This window comes from Cheilinus undulatus, linkage group 14 (genome assembly GCF_018320785.1).
Source record: "Cheilinus undulatus linkage group 14, ASM1832078v1, whole genome shotgun sequence".
NCBI lineage: Eukaryota > Metazoa > Chordata > Actinopteri > Labriformes > Labridae > Cheilinus > Cheilinus undulatus.
Window position 1 is genome coordinate 10595853 of NC_054878.1, and position 7064 is coordinate 10602916.

The window sequence follows — 7064 nt, forward strand, 5'->3', positions numbered from 1 at the left end:
GCCACTTTATTAGGTACACCTTCTCAACTACTCATTAATGCACATATCCAGTCGGCCAATCACATGGCAGCAACCAACGCAATTAAGCCTGTAGATGTGATCAGGGAGCCAAGCATCACCACTGTAAAGGTTATCTATTAAAAATGGGCAATTAATCAAAATTTAGATTGGATTGGAATTAAGTTGAAGGAGGTGCAATAATAACCTAAGCTTGCAATGCAGAGGAGCCTGCCAGACCCCATGTCTGTCATCAGGCAAATCCATCTTGAAAAACTCCAATCCACACTGTTTCTGCTCTACAGCGCGCTATCTGGACCAATCAGGGTCATTTGAGGAGAATGAGGCAGTACCTATGGGCGGGGTTTAGTTCTACTCACCCATTGCAATGGCTGCTGCAATATACCAGCAGTTTTATTAGAACTGGACCACATTTCTGTATGAGAAAAGAGCAAAACAACACTTAAAGCTTTTAATGATGGGAAGGATGTTCTTGCTCTTCTGCTGACCTGCTTCAGCATGGATTTGCGATTGTTAGGGGTTGGGTTTTCCAGTGTATCCAATGGCTGCTGCTGTGGTAGCTATTACCTCGGATGTAGCTGTGGGAGAGCGGCTGTTAAATTGGAACTGGACCACCTTTTCCTTTGAAACAAGAACCAAGAGTCACACCGACACCTTGTCTTGGTAGAGAAGACATTTTTGACCGGCCTTGGCATAAATCTAGTCGTGGAATAGCTCCACATTGATAACCCCAGCGGCGGTAGCCTTTCTGCTTGTTTTGTCTTGTCGCTCTGATCCGCCCATCACTGTGACAGACAGAACATCCTCCAATCACCTTTCAAGAATTTTTTGAAAAGTCCTCCCCTTCCCAAACGCTTTCTATGGGAGCTGTCACAGATGAAAGTGGGAAAGCTCAGGATTGATAAAGCATCCATCCATCCATGCGAAAAATGAGCGCCATAGAAATGATCACTCCCTTTAATGATAAATAATTAAAATTCAATATTTTTTGAGAATATCTAGCCCTTGTCTGTGTTTTATAGTTGTTGATTTCCTGCTGAGGTATCATGGATGTAAACCAGTCTTTAAACTCACTCTGGCTCAGTAGTTCTGTTCATGGTCAAACTAAAATCTACTAGAGATGTGATCAGGTTTAACCTGAGTCAGCTGATTTCTTTGGTGGCTGCAGTGAATTTCTGATCAGTACCTGACTTTAGGCTTTATACTGTAACAATCTGACGTGTTTGATAATAAGGTCGTGCGTCAACCTTGAATGAAGAGCAAGCAGCTGCTGCCACATTTACCCAAAACTTGAGACATGAGCAGCCAGTCTACACCCACAGCTGACTCATATCACATACTGTATCAGAGATCACTGCCGCAACCTTCTTTACAAGTTAAACCAAGTTTAGAGGAAGTGTCTTCAGATCATTTTCACTAACAGAAGTCAAACTCTGTGACAGTGCTGTACTACATGTCGTATCTCTAGTCTTAAAATGAATCTTTCAGTTCTTAGAACTGGAAGCAGAGTGGGCTCTGATAGCTATATTCAGTGCCACAATACTGCAGCTACTGTACATCATACAAGACTGAACTATTTTAGCTGATGTACTTGCATTAAGCGCAGGTCCATAAATTAAACTTTATTGTGAGATGAAACATGAATAGTAAATTTGTCCTCCCAATCTTTGCTAACCTAGCTGTAAAAAAGCAATAGAGCAGAGAAATGACAGTTAGTAGCAGTTAATGTTCACATTTCCTATGAGAAAATCCTGTTTAGACAATGCATTGACGAGGATTTACAGATGAGCTCAAAATAAGAGCGCACTCAAAAACTGGTTGTAGCTCCTTTTGCACGAATTACTGCATCTATGCAATGTGGCATGGAGCCGATCAGCCTGTGGCACTGCTTGTGTGTTATGAAACCCCAAGCTCTGATCGCAGCCTTCAGCTCGACTGTATTGCTGAGTCTGGGGTTTCTCATCTTCCTCTTGACATTTCCTCAGAGATTTTCTGCAGGGTTTAGATCAGACCAGTTCAGGGTTAATTTCATCGATTAAAACTATGACTAAAAATGTTCGTCGACAGCCTTTTCTTCCATGACAAAAACTAGACTAAAACCAACAAAAATAGATATTTGATGCCTAAAACTGACAAAAACTAAGTTTAGTTTTCGTCGAGATGACTGAAACTAGACTAAAATGTAATGCAGTTTTCGTCGGAAATTCAAAATCTGTGATATTTCTCCACTGTGGGTAATATTGTCAAAATACAATGCATCCATAGCTATTCTGCCTCTAAGCTGTAGAAACCAGGGACACCAGGTTTGTCAGAACGCATAGAACACACTATCATGATTTGGTACCAGATTTAGGCAAAAAAATAAATGCTTGGACTAAAGGTTCAGGCTAAAATGTGAGGATTTTTTATGGACTAAAACTAGACTAAAAGTAAAAAGGATATAAATGACTAAAATGTGACTAAAATTAAAATGCCTTTCATTTAAAGACTAAAACTAAAATTAAAAATAGCTGCCAAAATTAAAACCAGACCAGTTTGCTGGCTAGTCAAGCCCAACAGTAATCCAGTTTATGGTAGTTCTGGTTTCACTGTGGGCAGGTGCCAAGTCCTGCTGGAAAAGGAAATCAGTATCTCCATAAAGCTTCTCAGCAGATGGAAGCATGAAGGGCTCTAAAATCTCCTGGTACATGTCTGACTGGGACCTTGATTTACAAATTAAATTCAAAATTGACTTTCATCTGAGAGCAGGACCTTGGACCACTGAGCAACAGTCCAGTTCTTTCTCTCCTTAGCCCAGGTGAGATGCTTATAAAATTGTCTGTGGTTCAGGATTTGCTCAACACTAAGAACACATTTATTTTTGTTTGTTTATAAAATAAAAATAAGAAAAAAAAGTTAATTGCTCTTGAAAAGTAATTATGTGATTTCTTTGCTGCTTTTTCCCTCCCTTTTTTCCATCCTTCTCTACATTTCAGAAGCTTTTGTATGATTACCGTGATCTGCCTTTTGAAAGCTCAACACTAAGAACACATTTAGCCTATTTCCTGGACCCGTCTGTGTAGTGGCTCCTGATCCACTGACTCCAGCCTCAGTCCACCCCTTTTGAAATTCCCCTGAGTTCTTGAATCTGTTCTTTTTTTTTTTGTTTTTGTTGTTTTTTTACAATCCTTTGAAAGGTGAGCTCATCCCCGTTGCTTCTATGCCTTTTTTTTTTTTTTTTTTTACCACACATTTCTCTTCCAGTCTACTTTCCATGAATATGTTTTGATACAGAGAACAGCCTGCTCTGTCAGCAGTGACTCAGGCCTTTCTGACTGGCAGGGCTCTGTGCCAGTTCCTGAACCTTATTCTGAACCAGCCGGCGTGTTCAAACTGGGAAAAAATTAGTTCTGAGCCTGAAAAGTTGGTTGTCAGCTGGAACCAAAAATAGTTGGTTCTTTCTTGGGAACCGTGACGTCATCAGTGGGCATATCATATTCTAGGTTGTGAAAACAAGCAGAAAATGGAGAAAAAGTGGTCTTCTGGGGGGACAAAATGTTTGGTTGTGATCTGGGCATCGACAGAATTCCAGGAGAAGCTGAAGAGTAGAACAAAGAAGAGCAAGTTGTATGCCAAACTTGTGGAAGAGACAGGGAAGGCTGGTTTCACCTGAACACCAGACCAAGTAATTAGTTAACCCAAGAAACCGAAGAAAGAATAACGGGACGGCAAGAAAGACCTGAACAAAAGTGGAGCTGGACGTGATGATATACACTATATTGCCAACAGTATTCACTCAGCCATCCAAATAATTGAAATCAGGTGTTCCAATCACTTCCATGGCCACAGGTGTATAAAATCAAGCCCCTAGGCATGCAGACTGTTTCTACAAATATTTGTGAAAGAATGGGTCGCTCTCAGGAGCTCAGTGAATTCCAGCGTGGTACTGTGATAGGATGCCACCTGTGCAACAAGTCCAGTGGTGAAATTTCCTCGCTCCTAAATATTAAACAGTCAACTGTCAGTGGTATTATAACAAAGTGGAAGTGATTGGAAATGACAGCAACTCAGCCACGAAGTGGTAGGCCACATAAAATGACGGAGCGGGGTCAGCAGATGCTGAGATGCATAGTGTGCAGAGGTCACCAACTTTCTGCAGAGTCAATCGCTACAGACCTCCAAACTTCATGCGGCCTTCAGATTAGCTAAAGAACAGTTGTAGAGAGCTTCATGGAATGGGTTTCCATGGCCAACCAGCTGCAGCCAAGCCATACATCACCAAGTGCAATGCAAAGCGTCGGATGCAGTGGTGTAAAGCACACTGCCACTGGACTCTAGAGCAGTGGAGATGCGTGGGGATGCGGATTGATGAATCGCGCTTCTCCATCTGGCAATCTGATGGACGAGTATAGGTTTTGTGGTTGCCAGGAGAACGGTACTTGTCTGACTGCATTGTGCCAAGTGTAAAGTTTGGTGGAGGGGGGATTATGGTGTGGGCTTGTTTTTCAGGAGCTGGGCTTGGCCCCTTAGTTCCAGTGAAAGGAACTCTGAATGCTTCAGCATAACAAGAGATTTTGGACAATTCCATGCTCCCAACTTGTGGGAACAGTTTGGGGATGGCCCCTTCCTGTTCCAACATGACTGTGCACCAGTGCACAAAGAAAGGTCCATAAAGACATGGATGAGAGAGTTTGGTGTGGATGAACTTGACTGGCCTGCACAGAGTCCTGACCTCAACCCAACAGAACACCTTTGGGATGAATTAGAGCGGAGACTGAGAGCCAGGCCTTCTCGTCCCACATCAGTGTGTGACCTCACAAATGCACTTCTGGAAGAATGGTCAAAACTTCCCATAAACACACTCCTAAACCTTGTGGAAAGCCTTCCCAGAAGAGTTGAAGCTGTTATAGCTGCAAAGGGTGGACTGACATCATATTAAACCCTATGGATTAAGAATGGGATGCCACTTAAGTTCATGTGCGAGTCAAGGCAGGTGAGCCAATACTTTTGGCAATATAGTGTATGTTCATCATTTCCTCCCACATGAGAGCTGTCAAGATGATGCATGTGCTGTTTATTGGCATAAGAGGTGAGCACGTGAGTTCTGATATCAGGTCACTTGGATTTTTTAAAGTTTCAGACTGCTTTAACATCTGAACTCTACATCAGTACAGCTGTGCTCCACTTGGAGGCTTTTACACTCATATGATGCTCGGGTAGATGCTACATCACAGTTGGTCACTGTATGTCTGCTGATTCATCCCGAGAACCGCCATCAGCAGTTTCTTGGCCTACATTGTTGCTGTGGGTTTCTATTGTGTAGGTGTAATCAGTGTTTTATGAGATGTGCATGAAGAGATTAAAGTTGAGGCTGTGCAGAGTGATGAGTGTGTTTGCTTCTGAATGAAACAATGGAACAAAATGATGCAGTTTTCTGGTTAAAGGTGCTCTCATGTAGGGGTTCACCAACGCTTCAGAGGACAGTGTGAGAGATCAGAGACCTCCTCTAAAACATTATAATGTTGCAGAGAGCAATGCACACTCACAAATAGACCTTTCCTTTCATGGACACAAGAATGACAGAAAATAAAAGCATAAAAGCATAATATTCTTTCTAAAATTTTTGCATGAAATACTAGAAGCAGAAAAATCTCCATGTATAGACCGCACCATGGTCTGTGTGCATCTTTTAAGACCTCTACATATGAAAACATACATTTCAAAGACTTTTTTTACACATCTTTAACTTCAGCATTAATCTCACTGTAGTTTTATCAAAAATGTACCTAGTTTGATGTTTATCTTTTTACATGAAGCGGTAAGAGATACTGTTTGAAATCATTTTAAAAATAACTAAAACCTTTTGAGAAGACATTCTGCAACTCCTCTCTGAGTAGGCATGTCTCAAGGCTCTTAAATAATCTGTCCCGGGTCCTTGGTTCAACCAGAAGAAGCTCGTGGCCTGCCATCTTAAGGACTGTCCCAAAGCTCCTAAATGGGACAGAGAATTGTGGAGAGGGGGAAGAGATCTAAGAATTAATGATAAATGACACACGAGAGGACACTGCAGCCCTGCAGGCCTTTATTAAACTACACAACATCAGCAGATTTAGAAACAGAGAAAAGAAGGTCTTTAAAACTGAAACTAAACAAAGCACAAATTGAAACTGATGATTACAATCTGATTTTCTTACAAATCAGTCAGTAATGGGCTTCTTGACAATTCACCATAGTCTTAATTAAATCAATAGAACAGGAGTCAGACCTCCCAATATTGAAACCAAATAAATATTTTAATCCAATGGACTCATTTTTTTTGTCAAATTCTTTTGTTTTCCTTCGTAACTACGTATAAATAGTTGTTTGCCTTTGGCAGTGAGATCAGTTCCAATCGCCTAAACTGGAACTGCCACTAGGGGGCGATTGCCATATTTTGGCTGGCATATTTCTGGGGCTGGCATGTCACTGGGTTTGATGCTAAAATGGTGTGTTGTGACTGGTGGGAAACACGGGTAGGAAAACTGAACTCATAAAGTGCCTGAAGAGGTATGTTGACATTGAAAAGGTGGTTTTCATGAAGAACAGATGAATGAGTATATGTTTATCATGCGTCACAGTCACTTATAATTACTGATGGATTTCTATGAATTGGAATAAACATTAAGCTAGTGGTTTATCACCTCATAGCAGCTTATAGCCCAGTGTTTTTTCCTCTGGACGTTTTCTGGTTTTAAAAATCTTCTAGGGGCCAGATGGGAAGCTGTGGCAGGCCTGATGTGGTCCTCGGGCCACCTGTTAATGGTCACTGGAATGGTCCCTCGAGTCTAACTAAGGAACTAGATATTCGGTTCTTTTGATTCACCATCAAACATGCGTTTCCTCGTGTTTTTCTCTACGTCTAAGTGCAAGAAATGGACCCAAGTGAGCGTCACATGGACAAAACTGGAAGCAACTGTGGCTCAGGTAGTGGAGTCGGTTGTCTCTCAGCTGTCAGTCTAATGTTGATGTGTCCTTTGGCAAGACCCTGAACTCCAGTATGCTCCCACTGCTGTGGGAGTGGTGTATGA